Below are 16,951 nucleotides of genomic sequence, written 5' to 3'. Positions count from 1 at the left end.
TAATGAAACAGAGTGATAGTCTGACAGTAAACTGTACCTGATGAACTGGATGAAAGCCAAAAGAAAAAGAGCAAAAACTGAGAAGACATAAATCTAATGTCATCATTTTTGCAGTAACTTCTTAAATTGTTTCTGTCATTGAATAGTTACACTTAAAAAGCTATAATACATCTTGAGCTTCAGTAATTAACATTTTCTTTGTTTTTTATGATTCCAGGAAAAGATGATTTAAGAGGTTTTGTCCCTTAGAGACTCTGGCTGACAATGTTCACATCTGAGGAATGGTGTGATGTGGCAGGATTATAAACCTGGTTTACATTCCTGTGGAAAACCTTGTGCTTTAATGTGGTGCAGACGTTGCTGAGGGTTATGTCCCACAGGAGAAGCTGATCGGCCCTGCACTAGGGCACTGGAGCTATCTGGTGTTTGTACTAGTTCAGCAAGAGCTGTTATATGATTTACTAACAGGTACCGTGAGGGCAAACCATTCGACAGTTTTAATACATAGAGCAATGGACATTTTGCAGCTCAAATAATTGCAGTTGCTTGTCTTTTTTTAACCAAAGGAGGCTTTCAATGCAAGATTTCAAGATATTGAAGTAGGATCCTGATCCTCATCTAGAAGTCAACTCAGAAAGGAAAGGCAGAGACACGCACAGAAGTTAGGAATTAAGACAGGAATATTAATAGGGATTGAACACTGCAGAACTCCGAACAGGACCCAGAAGAGTCATTCCGAGGTGGCAAAGGAGAACACTGCTCTGTGAAAAGGCAGGCACCTTGAGCTAGTGGAAACCTTAATCACTGTCACAAAACTCTTCCTATGCCTTTTGCTTCATAAATTCTTTAAATAGACTCTCTAATTAAATACCGCAGGACTCTGTGGTTCTAACAGAAAGACTAAAGGCAAACCACTGCTTTTGCAGGGATGAGCGTAACCACAAGGCTGTCAGAAGACAAAGTCTTCAGGAATATTTTCCCCCAGTTTGTGGATGATAATAGAGGAATTAATGGGAAATCCTTGAAAGACCACTAGACTTAGGTTTAATTAAGAATCTCATGAACCACAGAAGAGCAGCAGTGTAGTGCACAGTGTGAAATATAATTGTTAATGTAAAGGTTAATGAGTTAATTAGCCACATTTAAATGTTTAATTCAAATAAATGTTCATCCACTGTCTGTAATGGGAGCCATTTTGTTTTGTCTATTTACACAGTCTAGGGTTTTCTATCCCCAATATTGTCTATGGGTATGAAATTCAACGTATGGCAACCTGGCTTTAGTTAAAAACTGGGGAAAAAATATAAAATTATGGCCTCTATTCCAAATCTAACTTTTTATTTCCAACCTAACATAATGGACTTGAGTGACATTTAAGACACATCCCAGAGCAAGCATAATAATTAATCTGCATGACTGGATTTAGCCCAAATCAGACACATCTCGCAGTTGTTAAGTCCAGCCTGGGACTTCCCCAGTGCCTGCCAGTGACATGATTGTCATCCTGGAAGCTCAATGCAGTTTTGTATATATCGTATATATTTTTTTAAATTATTATTTTATTAATGTATTAATGTTTTCACTAAAGTAGTTTAGGTTTTTTTCTAAACTCATAAGTCTCTTTCTCTGTCTCCCTCCTCTCCTTGGAGACAGAGGCCAGGGACAGCTTCTGTCGTTTGCTTCAGTGGCCAGCCCGGCCCAAACCGCGACATATCCTTTTATCGCCACCAGTACCTGTATGATGCTGTCTTTGATTTGTGCTTGTCTGTATGCACGCATTCCACCATCTTTCTATTACACAGCACCACTTTGCACCTCATTCAAGTAATGGGATTCAGGTTACTCTCTGAACACCAAAATTGTCATGCTGTTCAGGGCAAACAAGCCCTTGATATCTTTTCAAAAAAGTACTCCTGCTCCCCTTGGTTTAAAGTGGGAATCAAGCCATGCATCTGTTAGTCCTGCTTCAGCTTGAAAACAGGTCTTTATACAGACTACAAGTCTTTGAGTCTCCGTCTGCTGCTTTTTATTTAACTGTAAAGCAAGCCAGCATCAAAGACATTGAGGAATAGTGACAGGCACCGTAACTTGAATCTTTCATAACACTGATGCATAAAAGCGCCATGGAACTGCCAAGGATCAGCCTGCTATTCAATCTTTTGGACAATAAATGTGTATAGTTTGGAGGGATGCTTTCCAAGGTGAAAAGTTTCTTTCTCTTTCACCCTTTTCGCTCCCCTAGCCTCTTACCAGCAACCCAAGTCCTCAGTAATTCAGTCTTGCTGGAGAGACAGAGCTGGTTTGGGGAAATATCTCATTATTTGCTAATTTTTCAGGAATAAATATTCTGATCAAAACAAAATGCAGAGCTTGGATCTTCCACCAGCCGGCTCCCCAAGTTGTAGTAGAGTGTATCCAGAACTCTGATTGACTTCTTTCTTCTGAAAATTTGGTTAAATTCAGTTAAGCCTAAACTAGGTCAAAAGTCATTAGAGGAGTCAAACGTACTATCGTATAATTTTCATTTGCTTAGTAGATGGAAAATGAACTATGATACACCCAGCTCTTCTGTTTTAAGCAAGTTCATACTCATTAAGTGATGATATCACGTGTCTGACATGAATTGTGAATTACATGCTTTGAATGAATAATGTTCATGCAAAGACTACTAACCTAAACAAGGCTGCTAATGCGCCATTCCCAAAGGATTAACACACCAGCACTGTATTAGGCATATATTACTCAATATATTGATTTCAGAGCAGTATATTAATTCCCTTGAAATATATTCCCTTTTAAATTACAATGCATGTTTTATTTGAGTAGATTGCTAAGATATCTGCAAGTAGACTGGAAAGTGACTAAATATTAAGGTTTAATTTCCTTGGTATTTTATGATTTATGCTTTCATCTTAACAGATAACTTGCCATGAGACAGCTAAACTATATGCAGACTTCCAGTTCACAGGTTTTAGTTTCGGAAGAAGGAGATGTTATACAGCACAGGGGTGAAGGAGTGGGAATGTCTCAGAAGTGAGAACACAATAGAATTTAATAATATTTTCAGTGATTGATTATATACAAAATGTGGGATCAAACTGGTAATTTTTAGCCTGAATTTTCTAAGAAAATGGAAAGTTTAGCTTGCCTCACTGCCCTAAAACCGCCCTGCTTCGGGGTGAAGCAGGGCCCACTTCCTGTGCGGGGAGGGGCCCGTGCTCACACTTGTTGCCATGGCAACCAGGGTCAGCTGACCCGGCTCGGACCCCGTGGAGGGGTTGCGCCTGTGGGGAGGAGTGGGCAGGTCAGGTGACCCAAACTGGCCAATCAGGTGTTCCAGCCCATCCGCCATGCTCAGGAGAAGAGCTGAGGGAGCAAAGGGTCGGGTTGGCTCCTCTCCGACGGACTGCCGCTCCGACGGCTCCCTGTCTTCAGCGGCTGATGTCTGAGGAGGACCCCGTCAGCTCATCTGCTGTTTGATCCCGGTCAGTGTGTTCCCGCTCCCATTTATCACTGCGTCCAGCCTGGAACTTTCCCAGTGCCATCTCCCTGGGAGCTTGATAGGGTTTTGTGTGTATTTGTATGTGTTTTATTATTATTTCATTGAAGTAGTTTAGTTTTTTCTAAACTCACAAATCTCTTTATCTCTTGTATTCCTCTCCTTGGAGTGAGGTGTGGGGAGAGCATCTGTCACCTTGTCTCACAGAATCACAGAATGGTTCAGGTTGGAAGGGACCTTAAAGATCGCCCAGTGCCACCCCCTGCCCTGGGCAGGGACACCTCCCACCAGACCAGGCTGCTCAAAGCCCCATCCAGCCTGGCCTTGAACACCTCCAGGGATGGGGCAGCCACAGCTTCTCTGGACAACCTGGGCCAGTGTCTCACCACCCTTGCAGGAAAGAATTTCTTCCTGATATCCAATCTAAATCTACCTTCTTTCAGTTTGAGGCTGTTACCCTATGTCCAATTACTCCACTCTGTCCCTCCCCATCCTTCCTGTAGCCCCTTTAGGTACTGGAAGAGGCTCTAAGGTCTCCTCAGAGCCTTCTCTTCTCCAGGCTGAACAACAAGCTCCTATGCCTGGGCAGTGCTGGCAGTTGAGTAAATCTATTCCTATTTGTTCCTACCCAGATACCTGAAAGATGAGAAACAGTAACAGTAATCGCATGAAGTAGTGACTTGTTTGCAAAACATCACAAGTCAAGTCAAGTTTTGCCAGAAACACTTTCATGCCGTCCACCATCTATTCCTGCCAATTTTTGTTGCTCCCTGTGACAGTTAAATTTGCAATTTGATTAATGATTTCATTCCAGTGTTTGGAGTATGTTTTATATTACTAGTTCCAGAAAAGGCAGGTAATTAGACAAATAAATTGAAGTAGCTCAGAAGACTTTTTAAAGTCTTTAATGCAGTAAGAAAGTAGCATGAATAAATATGACAGAATGAGGGGCCTTTAAAAATATCCTCTTCAAACCAAAGGTTTCTTTTTTTTCTGCATTTTTCCTGCTCATGGGAACAAGGCTGCCAGGTCTTTGCTAAATGCACAAAGGAGCATGAGGAGTATGTTAAATGTTAATCTGGTCTAAATTATGAAGCAGGTCTTAAAAGTGAGGCTTCATGTTCACCTGCAGGTTACTGGTCATAAAGCATAGCAAAATCAGTTCAAACAACTTGCTTTAATTATGACTCACAAACATTATTCTCTGTGCCAAGTTGATAATTGAGATATTTATTTTCCATGATGTGCAACAGCAGCTGTGGGCTATAACAAAGACAAGTCATCTTTGCATTGCTCATTATTTTTCAGTAATTGACTAATTTTATCCCTCACACCTGTCTCATATAAAACCTGGTGGTATCACAATAGCCTAAAAAAGTTGATGTATATCCCCTTTGTCAATCCTATACCTTTCTCCTTGACAACTTTTTGAAAAATCTTTCAAAAAGATGTTATTTTAACCTTCTGTCAAGATACAAGTTTTTATAAGCCAATGATAAACCTTATATGACTTATGCTTAATAAAACTTGCACATGGACTTGAATTAGTCAGGAATTCTGTGTTTAATGTGACCAGAATTTTTTATATGAATTGTCAATTAAGTGGCACAATTTGAAATGCAGGGAAGCATTTGGAAGTGATATATATTGCTCGTGATGCCACCTTGATATGTAGCTTGCATTCATGTACCAATTAAAGACACAGCTCTAGAGGCTTAACAAGAAAGTATTCAGAGCAGATGGAGATAGAAAGAGATGAGATTTATTTGTCTTCCTTCAAACTAGGAATATGAGATCAAAAACTCTAGTCCTGTGATAAGTAACTTTTCTAGATATCCCTTAAAAAGCAATAGCTATTTCAAAATTTAAAAATAATGTTGCTGCTTTTCGTGTACCTACCCTTGTTTTGGAGTGCTTATGCTAGAGCAGATTTCAGCTTTCTGGACACACTTCTCTCTGTGTTGGTATTAACTGCAGAAGCATCTAGGTTTTTATCTGGACTGCCTGAAGCTATGTGGGATGAATGTGGACCTTGGGATTTCTTGGAAGAAACACCCAGTACTGACATCTAAGATCTGACATTTCTAACAAAATAATAGAATAACTGATGTTGGAAGCCACCTCCTAAGATCACCTAGTCCAATTCTTCTGCTCAGACAGGGCCAGCTAGAGCAAGTTGCCCAGGACTGTGTCCAATTGGGTATCCCCAAGGATGAGATTAGACAGACCTCTGGGCAACCTGTTCCAGGATTTGATCACCCTCACAGTAAAGAACTTTTATGTTTAACTGAGATTTCCTGTGTTTCAGTTTGTGTGTTTTATGCATCAGTTAAAAGTCCTACCACAAGTCAAACTAGTTGGCTAAAATAGCAAATAAGAACTCCTGAAATATTCAGAAGGCAGTCATAACTAAAGACAACTGTAAAGTTTGTAATTGTTTTATACAGACTGGATAACATATCTGTCTAGCTTACAGAAAATTGGTTAGATAATATAACTTAAGAAAATTGGACATATGTTTAATAGTGTAGTCCCAGTTCACTCTGAAATTTTAGCTGTATTCAGCCCTACTGCATATAAATTTTATCAGGGACAGTACAGAGCAGGGGGGGGCGGGCGGGCGGGCAGGGAATCCTTTCCAGAAATGGTTCCATGAATGACCATATGGAAGTCAAGTTTTTGTTGTTATACCAGATTTGTTGTAGTTATAGGTAAGCACAGTAGTAAGCAGACAAAGTGCCTTTTTGTTAATGTGGCAGTTATGGTTATTATTACTCGTATGATAAAAATCCCCACAATAACTGTTCATCAATATTCAGCCTCCTTGGGGAAAAGTGGTAGATAAGGATCTCTAGGTTGCCCATATGTTGATGGAAGAGAAAAGATGGAGTTTGGCAAAAGATTGGTGTAAGGAGAGTAGCTGCCTAATACAATATCCTATTAGTTCCCCTATAGCTGTTTTACATTACAGCAGATCTGAGGATGTAGTCCTTAAGGAACAACTCTCTGCTTCGGAGCTCTTTCACTTGAGGGTATTCCACATCCTTTCTGCAAGCTCGGAATGCCTTATTTCTTTCAAATTATCTTTGACATTCTCTCTTAATTGAAAAATCCTAAACCCTCAGGGCTCCCCATAATGTGTTCTCTCTCTCCTCTACTCACTGGGTCAAGTGCTTTCCTTAGCTTCCTCATACCCTTACAAGTTAAGCTGTTTAGCGTCCTGAAGCTTAATGTAAAGGAAATTAGACAGATCCAAATTATATTCATTTACTTTTTTTCCCATCCGCATTACAGGGAATGGTCCCTGTTACCTGACTTCTAAAAGGCAAGAAAATTCTAATTAGCAAAACTGGCTTATATTTTCACCAGCACCTGGTAAATTAACAAACAAAAAGAGTTAAGTATCTATAACAGTCTATAATCTATATTTTTTCTTCATACCAGTCCCTTTGACAGGACATGTGTGACAGCTAACAAGATCAGGCAACAAATTTCAGTCTTTCTGAAGAAAAGAGTATGTGGCCATGTAAAGCCCTTCTCAGACCTTCTAATTTGCTTAACAGCTCCTGTCTTTAAGTGACAACTTCACATCCTCTGACTTCATATTCAGTTTCCTCAGTTAAGGAAAACAAGGGCTGATGTACATGCACAGTGAATGTGAAAAATGTTTTACATGTTTTTCATCTTTCTGCAATTTGAACATTTTGGTGTGGATCCTTTGTAATCTTAATGTCACTTCCTTTCACTGCTGTCATGTCTGTTCTCACCACAGTTCACAAAAATAGCTGTTCATAACTTTTTTTAGGGCTTTCAATATGGTTACAGCCAGCCATCGTTACTGTGGACAAGGTAAAGGGCAGTGGTTCTGAAGTGCGGCTACAGCTCTTTCATATGTCTTGGAGACTTTACATTTAGCTATGAAAATATGTTCTTATAAGCCAAATAGTCATAGTGGCATCTGGAGATAGTGCTGCTCTATATCTGATACTGAAAAATGTTATAAAATGTTGTAAAAGTATGCTCTCCTCAATATTGCCTTCTAACATAGCATTAAACAGCTAAACATATTCATCCCCTCTATGTGTGATAGTCAGAGACAAACAATGGGTTCAGAGAGATGAATTTCTAATAGTTTCACACATTTCTATAAGCAAATTGCTGACTCATGAACTAAACAACTGTATTTACTCTGCTGATAAGCTTTGGAAAATTCTAGTCTGCAGCTCATCAGAAGCATCTTTGGGTCAATGTTATCTAAGGAGTCCAGAGCAACAACACGAAACCCGCAAAAGCGGTTCACTTAGTTGTTATGTACCTGGACAGGCTGAAGGAATGGGCTGAGAGGGATCTCAGCAGATTCAGCGAGGACAAAGGCAAAGTCCTGTAGCTGGGATGGACTAGCCTCCTGCAAGAGAGGGAGAAATCCACATGGTTGGCTGCTGTTACAGGTAGACTGCTGACAAATCTAGAACCAGAAAGGAGCACCATACAGTATGTGTGAGGATTTCCAAATTTTAATGCAAATGTGTCTCAGGCTGTGATACTTTCTCTGTGCTGTTTCATTATTTTACTGAGACATTTAGCTCTGTGACTCTGTCCGAAGAATGTTGTGCTTTCTGATGAAAGGCCAATGTGCTGAGAACAGACACTTTCTCTGGCTGGAAATAAAGTGCATAGGCAGGAATGAGCCAACAGACAGCACCACCTACTGTCGATTCTTCAGTCCAAATTACTGAAACTACAACTGACAGCCTTTTAACAGCATGTTTCCGCGGAGGTCAGTGCTAAGGAGGAAGTCATCATACTCAGCTTCATCATGCATTTTCTCACCTTCATGTTCAGAGAAGCAAAGATGTATGAAGAGCTGGTGAATGACCTCTGGATGTCACACTGATTAATTAGTGAAGTTTGCTTTCACCACTGGATACCAAGTGGCCTGTCAGATTAATTATCATTCCCTCAGAAGGCTATTTCTCTTCCAGTGTCGTCTCCTAGAGTCCCTACAACATACCTCATGCATCATGGGGCGTTTCCAACAGCTTTGGGGATCATGGAAGCTGCTTCTGAGCATCATCTTTCTTTTGCATGGGATGAAGAAAATCAGTTACTCACTAGCATCACTAAAGTTCTGTTTAAACACGTTAAAAGGCAGATTTTCCAAATTAGACAACAGAAGTTAGAAATAGAAACTGCCATTGTTAGAATGATGTAGTGGACAGTATCTTGCCATGAGCTAAGTTTGCTTCTAGCTCCTTCTGTGTTTGTTTTTTTTAAGGGCCTCTTCTTACCCCTGAAGCTTGATGTTTTTCTTCCATTTGTAGGCTGCAGTGAAATTATAGTCTCCCATGTCCTGGCCATATTTTATATTCCAGCCCTCTTTCAACGCGATCTTGTACTTTTTACTTGCCCTCTTTTCTTTCTTTTCTCTATGCTGATCTTTTTATTTTCCCTGGTGGATTTACTTTATTGTGATGCTGCCTTTATCTTAGTGAAAACAGTGTTGTTATGGTCTTCACAAGAAAAATATTTTGATTTTTATCCACAGAACTTTTGAAAGCTAAAGAAAAAAATTATCAGTGAGTGTGTGAAGTTTGTACATCAGTAGTCAAGATTATAGACAGGCTAAATTGCTCTAAATGAGGTTGGTAGTTACACAGAAGCACAGATACATTAGTTTCTGGATTTGTCATGTGTTAAATTGTGTTTTGCCAGCAAACCAGGATAAGTTTGTACAAAAGAGTACACAGAGGAAACAAAGTTGACTTGCTATATGGCATAAAAATATGGTATAAAAATAAAAATAAATAGATCTGAGAACAGATTATTTCAGAGAGACATGCTTAGTTAAGTCATGGATTTTCCCATCTTTTCAGAATTCAGGATTCCTGTACCTCTGCCCAAGACACACAAAAGGACCCATAATGATGGGCAGGACAAAACACAGCTGATGACACGTCTGGGGTAGGGAGACAGTCTGGTCATCCCACATCCTTGGGGTGAGCAGTAGATGGTAACCTGCACCAGTGCAGCAGCTGCTGCTGGGAGTTGGGAAGACCATTCACCCACCTCATTGCCAAACCCAGTGCCGCTGTGTAAATCTCCAGAGAGGACATGAAAGCCTGTATACCTTTGAGAGGAGAATAGTTTGTTGTGAAGACTGGGCTTTGAGAAATGGAAGAATGAATGGGTTGCATGAGTGAATTGGTCTGTTTTTTGATGGTGAAAGTTGATTTTTTTAATTAAAAAAAGCAGTGTGGTACAAGGAAAGGGACAGACATATACAATCTGCATGATTTCCAAATTCAAGACCAAAGTTACATTCTTATCTGTGAAGAAACAGTTCGCAAAGATGTATTAACTTGATAATCATGCTTCATCCAAATAATACAAGCAGACACTCAGGCAAAAGTAATTGGAAATCCTTTGAATACTCTGTGCGTTTGTGATATATTTTAGATACAATTTATTTCAAAATTATGCACAATGTGCTTAGGAAAATTATATTTCCAATGTCAGAAAAGATATCTTTGTGATGCAAGAATTATGAGAACAAGAAACATTGCTTTTTTTTACCTGTTTTAAGTGTGATCAAGCAAAGTTTAGTTAAATACAACAGGCCACTCGAGCCAGGCTGCTCAGAATCATTCAGGGCCAAGAAAGTCTTTTAGTGAAGTCTAGTTTATCGGTGTTGAGCCTCTAATTAGTAAGCACTAAGGTGCACTTGTGCCAGCCTTTCTGAAAGGTACAGGTTCTCAAAATTTGATTTTTGAGCCAGACATATACATAACAATTAGCAACCACCATTAACATAGTAAAGCCTTTGAAGTGATTGTATACAGTCTATTAACTAAGCTAATTAGTGACACACAAATAAGTTCTGAGGCAACTGGGCTGTGCCACTCACCTTCACAACTTCCCTGCAGGGGCAAAGCCTTTGTAGTTTTATGAACTCCTCCCCACGTTGCCCTCGCAAGGTACATGCCACTTCCAACAGGTACCTTCAGAAATTAATATTAATGTTAGAAATCCATCTTAAGATGTGTTTCATATCTATTGAAAGTCATTTTTGCATAGTCTTAACCATATTGTGAACATGGATTGAACGGGGCACAAGCAGACTGTTTTGCAGGAATCAGGAGGAAAAAATGAAAGAATGACAGTTGTGCATCCTGAAGACCAGAAGAAATAAAAGGCTTCCTCTTTGCAAAAGACACTATTTTCCAAGCCTGTGATGGTTAGGACAAGAAGTAATAGACATAAACTGTCTTGAAATACTTAAATCAAGTTATCAGGGAGACATTCCAAGTTTGTGTGATCACACCATCAGATGCTTCCCAAAGTCTTTTCCTTCTCTCTATTCAGAGTTTTTACCATTTTTAGAGCCGCCTTTAAGACAGATGATAGCCAAAATCCATGCTTTCTTTAAAGAAGTCTTATTATACTTAAGGCTCTCCGATCATATCTTCAAGCAATTTAAACCACTTCTTCCCCTTTTCTGATACTAGTAAAGATATTTCCACACAGATAATTTTTACTCTGTAGATGCTGTAGTCTGCTGGCTGATATAATGTGTGCTATTTTGCAGTAGATGTATTGTCTTTTGTCATCTTCAAGGAAATCTCCAGTGACCCTAATGTCTAATTTGAGTAGTGCATGATTACCAAATTCTGAGCTTGGCTCCTTTGTGCAGCTTCACTTTCCAGAACCAGCTCTGGACCTGCCCGTGTTGCTGTCTTATTTTCCATTTTGAAAAGTTGAGAGCAGAGACAGAGAGTGAAAAAGTTCCTAATGCAGTCTGGCTATGACATGATTACAACTAGGTTAAATGTATTAGTTCTCCACATATTACACTAGAGGTCATACAACATCTAATTTATTTCCTTGAATTTCACATTTCACACTCCCCTGAATGTAATTTCTTTCAATTTTCCCTGCTGTCGGTAATTGGTGTGCCACACATCTCTCTTCTCCAAGAGACTCAGTCTGATTATACTGGCACTGCATTCTGTGTATCTATTAGGAACTAGAGATCAGACTTTCCCCCAGGCCTGGTTTCCATTTCTTCCTCTCATACTCATTTGTTTGTTAAGGGCATGAAGTCCTCATATAATTCACATTTAGTAAGGTTAGTACTTAAAGACAGAAAAAGCCAAACAAGCCACAAAACTTGCCAGTGGCTGAGGCTGTCTTTCAGACCTCACGTTTTGTTTTGGCTTTCACCTCCCCCTGTGCTGCGTTGCTGTGTTTTCAGAGATGTCTTATTTAGTGTAGACAGAGACTCCATCTCATCTTGCAAAGCCTTTAAATGATAGTGACAATGAAATGTAAAGTTTGGATTATTTTGTAAACAGTTATAGGGAAAATGAAACATTGAAGACGACAAGAGCTCTTTTTTTTTTTTCCAGATCTCAAAGTTCTTGCCATTTTTATTACATTCATTAACAGTTTCTCAGGGTCTGCTTCCATTTGCAGCACCACTTTTATGATTGTGGAAGTTTACTGAGTTCCAGCATGTAGGTATTTCTTAGATCTAGATCTAAAACATTACATGAATTGTAATGTCTTGAAAAAAACCCATGCAGGTGCTTGTGGTAGAGACCCTGTCATTATTCTCCAACTTTAAGTGGTTCAGTCTCCAATGAAATATTTATATATCTCTTACGGATTCTAGGGTATTAACATTGAAACAGAAAGAACCTGGATCTCTTTGCACCTGACCTCTCCCTATTATTTTGACTGCTTCACACTGTTCCTTAGGTTTTAAGGACCTGTATTTTGTTGATCTCTTGGCACCTAACTGAAATCAGTATTACTTTGCTTTCACATTTACAGTTGTAAGTTACGTGAAAAAGACTTGCAAATCAGTAGAAGAATAGGTTGTAAGGAGGAGAAATGAACCCATGGGGATATCTATTCCAGCATGCCTTCCCTCTTGGCAAACCCTCCTCTCCTCATCCCTGTTGCTTTTGCCACCAGCCCAATCTGAACCTCCTTCTGTGGAGTTTTGAAGCGAGTTAATAAGGACTTTCAATGATGTAAAAGACATGCAGGCTGTTGTGTCATATCAGGCCTGTGGAAATTATTCCTGTATGAATTTGAATATCCCCTCTTAAAAATGTTCTGATATTATGACCTGATTAAAAGTTGTATTTTTTTAAGGATAATGGAAATGTGGTAATACAAAGACTCACAATCTACTGTACATCAGCTTGAGGAGGATTTCACAGCATTGGGAAATTTCCCAAACAAATGCTCAATTCAGAATTAATTGTAGCATTTTTTTTAATTCAAATCCACTTTGATTTCCAGATCCTCTGTTGAAAGTTTTGCTGCGGAAACATTTCTTTCTGCAGTATTTCTCTCCTGAAAATAGTGAAAAGTAGTGTTTTGATTCTTTATTTTTGGAGTGACCTCTGGAAATCTGCCATTTTCAAAAGGACTTGTCTTGTTTGTTGGGGTTTTTTTCTTCTTTCTTTCTCTAAAGGCTTATTATATTACTTTTCTGAATCAGATTTCATGCATCATTCTGTGATCTACCAAAATCCCTTGTTTAAAGAATAAAATACGCCCCCATTGCTTGTGGGTGTGTAGTATCACCAAATACTTTATCACAGAATCTGCTAAGTCACAGGTATTGCTGGAATGATGTAAATGACAAATATACAGATCCAAGTATAAAAATGCTTGCTAATTGCTTACCAATTACTATTTTTTTATATACAGAAGACAGGAAAAAAATGAGAGGAAACTCTGAAGAGCTGCTACCTTTTTAACTGCTTTGAAGTAGATTTTCAGTATGTATTGTAGTAATTGTGTTTAAAGAACACACCTTTAAAATCCATTAGATCACTCAGGCTTTCTATATTCAGGTAGCTAATTGCTGCATTTTCAGAATGCTACAGTTCATTGAAATGCTGGTGTAAAATACTGCAGCAGTTCCTGAACACAAGTATTTCCCATTGCCTACCAGTTGAGAACAAATCATAATTCAAATTAACCTCACTGTGTCATGAAATTTTGTTACGTGTCATTATGTTACATTATATAATATCTATAAATCAATTCTAGCAAGCCATTTGCTTAAATGACAGGAATTTTTTTGTGTGACAGAGTAAAGCTAGGATCTTCCCTGTGATTAATTTTGCAAATAACAGTGAAGTACAAAGTGGAAAACGTGTAATTTTGTAAAATGACAGCATTTTGGGCCCTCAAAACAATTCATTATGTTTTAGAACCAATAGAGATGACTCTTCAACAGTATATATAATGTAATTTAATTATGAAAAGGAAGTTGGTTTTGCCTGACAGCTTTTTGGAGGGAAATGTGCTTAAGTGCCCACAAAGCCAGATGTCACACTTTTTCTCCTTCTGCTGGACCAGATCGAGTAATACACAGTCCTTTCTATAACGAGTGTAGTTCTGTGTTTCCAGAACCTCAGAGCAATTTGTCTGCAGTTTACCAAGAACATTTCCATGTTTCTTAGTTCAAAAATATATCTACAGGCTATTTTGATGTTGTAAAATGCTATGTTTCATCAGAAGGTGTTGCTCTAAAAGGTTTTCAATTGATTGTTTTTAATGTTTTAAAATTAATCAGGCATATTTCTTCTCTGTCATTTTGCTTTTCCAGCAATTGTATTATATATATATTTTATTGTCAAAGTAAAGCTTTCAAGAAGATTGTTTTTATGTTTCCAAGCCAATCTTTTTCAAGATGTTGTAGAGGGAAAAAATAGACCAAAACCCAAAACGAAAGAAGAGAAATTGTGATCTTTTAGGGAAAGCTACTAGTTTTTGCAATTGTTTGCTTCTTTCATACTTGAATACTTCCCCGCTTTTTAAGAGCACAATTACAGAAAAGTGAATTGGGCCTGATTCACCATCACTTTTCTCTAGTTTTACGTTGAGTAAGTGTTGCTTTTAATGTCATTACAAAGGCATAAAACTAAAATAAGGCAGTAATAATTCTATTCCAACACACGTACCAGGTCGTAAAAATGTCTGTAGGGAAAAAACATCAAATATTTAGATAAATAGATACTTCAACTAACCAATACACACAGGTTTATGACTATCCCTGATCCATGGCAGACTTCTCATCACTGTCACTGGGAGTTGTGGATGTGTGAATTGAGGCTATGCCTCACAGAGATTATAGCATCTTTAACACTTTGGGTTTGCTTCTTTATCTTTCTTGATATTGCTGGAGAAATCATATTTGCAAAACAAGAATACATAGAGTCATAGAATAGTTCGGGTTAGAAGGGACCTTAAAGATCATCTAGTTCCAACCCCCCTGCCATGAGCAGGGACTCCTTCTGCTAGACCAGGTTTCTCAAAGCCCATCCAGCCTGGCCTTGAACACCTCCAGGGGTGGGGCATCCACAATTTCTCTGAGCAACCTGTTCCAGTGTCTCACCACCCTCACAGGAAAGAATTTCTTCCTAATATCCAATCTAAATCTCCCCTCTTTCAGTTTAAAACTGTTACCTCTTGTCCTATCACTACACTCCCTGATCAAGAGTCCCTCCCCATCTTTCCTGTAGACCCTTTTCAGGTACTGGAAGGCTACTATGAGGTCTCCCCGGAGCCTTCTCTTCTCCAGGCTGAACAACCCCAACTCTCTCGGCCTGTCCTCATAGCAGACATGCTCCAGCCCTCTGAGCATCTTCATGGCCCTCCTCTGGACCCACTCCAACAGGTCCATGTCCTTCTTATGTTGGGGACTCCAGAGCTGGACACAGTACTCCAGGTGGGGTCTCACCAGAGCAGAGTAGAGGGGCAGAATCACCTTGCTTAACCTTGCTGACCTTTTGATGCAGCCCAGGATGCGGGTGGCTGTCTGGGCTGCATGCACACATTGCTGGGTCATGCTGAGCTTCTTATCAACCAACACCCCCAAGTCCTTCTCCTCAGGGCTGCTCTCAATCCCTTCTTTACCCAGCCTGCGTTTGTGCTAAATAGTTTAGTCCTCAGGTCACTCAGTAATTCGTAAGCAGCCAAATTCATTCCTGGTGCAGCTCCATCTGTTCCCAGTGAAATTATGTGCAGTGACTTTTGCCCAAAGTGTTTAAAAGCTTGAGGAGCGATTAATTTTTGTAAATTTTAGAGGCACTACCAAGATGAGAGAGAGGGGTTTAGTGATGTAAATTGGAAGGCAATGGATAAGAAAAGGGTTTTAATTAAGGGTAATGGGAAAACATTAAGGCAAAGGAAATTTGCCAGTAGGTTGATTTAAAAACATATACATATTCTCAGTGCTCTGATCAATTTAACAGTTCAGTAGTCATCAGGATAATGCTGGAGTCCCACTGTTTGAAGCAATTAAATGCATGTGTTTCAAATAGCAAAAACACATAAACTAGAAATAGAAAATGGCTCAGGTCTGTTTCATCACCAGGTGCCTCTAATTTGAAATTTTTCCCAGTGTCATGGCAATGCCTGGCAAAACATGATGATGTTGCCAATTAGCTGGATTATTAATTTGTCATCTCTGGTGCTCATTTCTTTGGTTTAAAGTTTGGTTACAACTGATCTGACAAAGTGCAGAATGTAATTTCAAGTTCCTTAAACGTAAATCGTTTTTTACCCTCAATTGCTTGCTTTTCTTCTTCTCTTCAAGCAAACTACAATTAAATATATTACTGAAAGAGTGGAGACAGTAATACATTTTTTTTTTGAAGATTAATCATCAACACAAAAAAATGCAGGCTCCTATATTCTGTCATTGGATCAAAAATACTTTAAAATATATATACATAAATTTATAGCTGCTTATTTACATCCCTGTCCGTGAGTATTTAGTACCATTGATTTCCCCATTTGGAAAGACTGTTAAAGGACCAGCCAGACACACAGGTTTTTGAGAGAAATTATTGAATGGAGTGTTAGAAAGTGAGCAGATTAAAAAGTCTACTTGTAAGAGACAGGCATACAGAGTTAACGAAGTGTGTTCCCTACAATCCATCAGTTGTCACATTGCAGCTATCTGGTGATAAAATCAATATAAATGCTGCCAGATACACAACATTGCTTCACTGGGAACTCTAACCCCAGTATGTAATCATACAGGTATTTAAGCCTTGGGCCAAATTGTATACAAAGCTTAATGTCGTTCTGAGCTTGTAAACTCTGACAAAGGATTTCTTTATTTTGCAATTTTGTTTGCTTTCAGCACACCTCTGTTTAATGCATTTATCTTAGCAGTTGATCTTCCTGAGGTGGATCAAGGTGCTTTGGTAACCAAGACTTTCCCAACATGCTTCAGTCAAGATAAATCACTGTTTTTAATTTAATCAATTTTAATACCGATAGAAAAACATGTAAGATTTACATGTTTTAAGTGATGTTTTTCCCTGATTATTTTTCACTGAAAAAGTCATCCATTGAGCTTCTTTTTCTATCCTCTCCTTTTTAAAGGTGTGATTTTGTGCAGACGGATGACTCTGACTC

General features: G+C 38.9%; 1 long non-coding RNA gene across 7 annotated transcripts in view; it reads left to right on the top strand.

Annotated features, from left to right (window-relative positions):
• The first annotated feature begins 3,364 nt into the window (after window positions 1–3,364).
• The window catches only part of LOC128914114 (uncharacterized), a 51,983-nt gene continuing 38,396 nt past the window's right edge, over window positions 3,365–16,951 (top strand). For all 7 annotated transcript variants that reach the window (XR_008468189.1, XR_008468188.1, XR_008468190.1 and 4 more), the window contains exon 1: window positions 3,365–3,485. This is a non-coding gene — a long non-coding RNA (uncharacterized LOC128914114). The remainder of the gene's footprint in view (window positions 3,486–16,951) is intronic.

Source organism: Rissa tridactyla, chromosome 8 (assembly GCF_028500815.1).
Source record: "Rissa tridactyla isolate bRisTri1 chromosome 8, bRisTri1.patW.cur.20221130, whole genome shotgun sequence".
Taxonomy (NCBI): Eukaryota; Metazoa; Chordata; class Aves; order Charadriiformes; family Laridae; genus Rissa; species Rissa tridactyla.
This window is presented reverse-complemented; position numbering and strand designations above follow the sequence as displayed.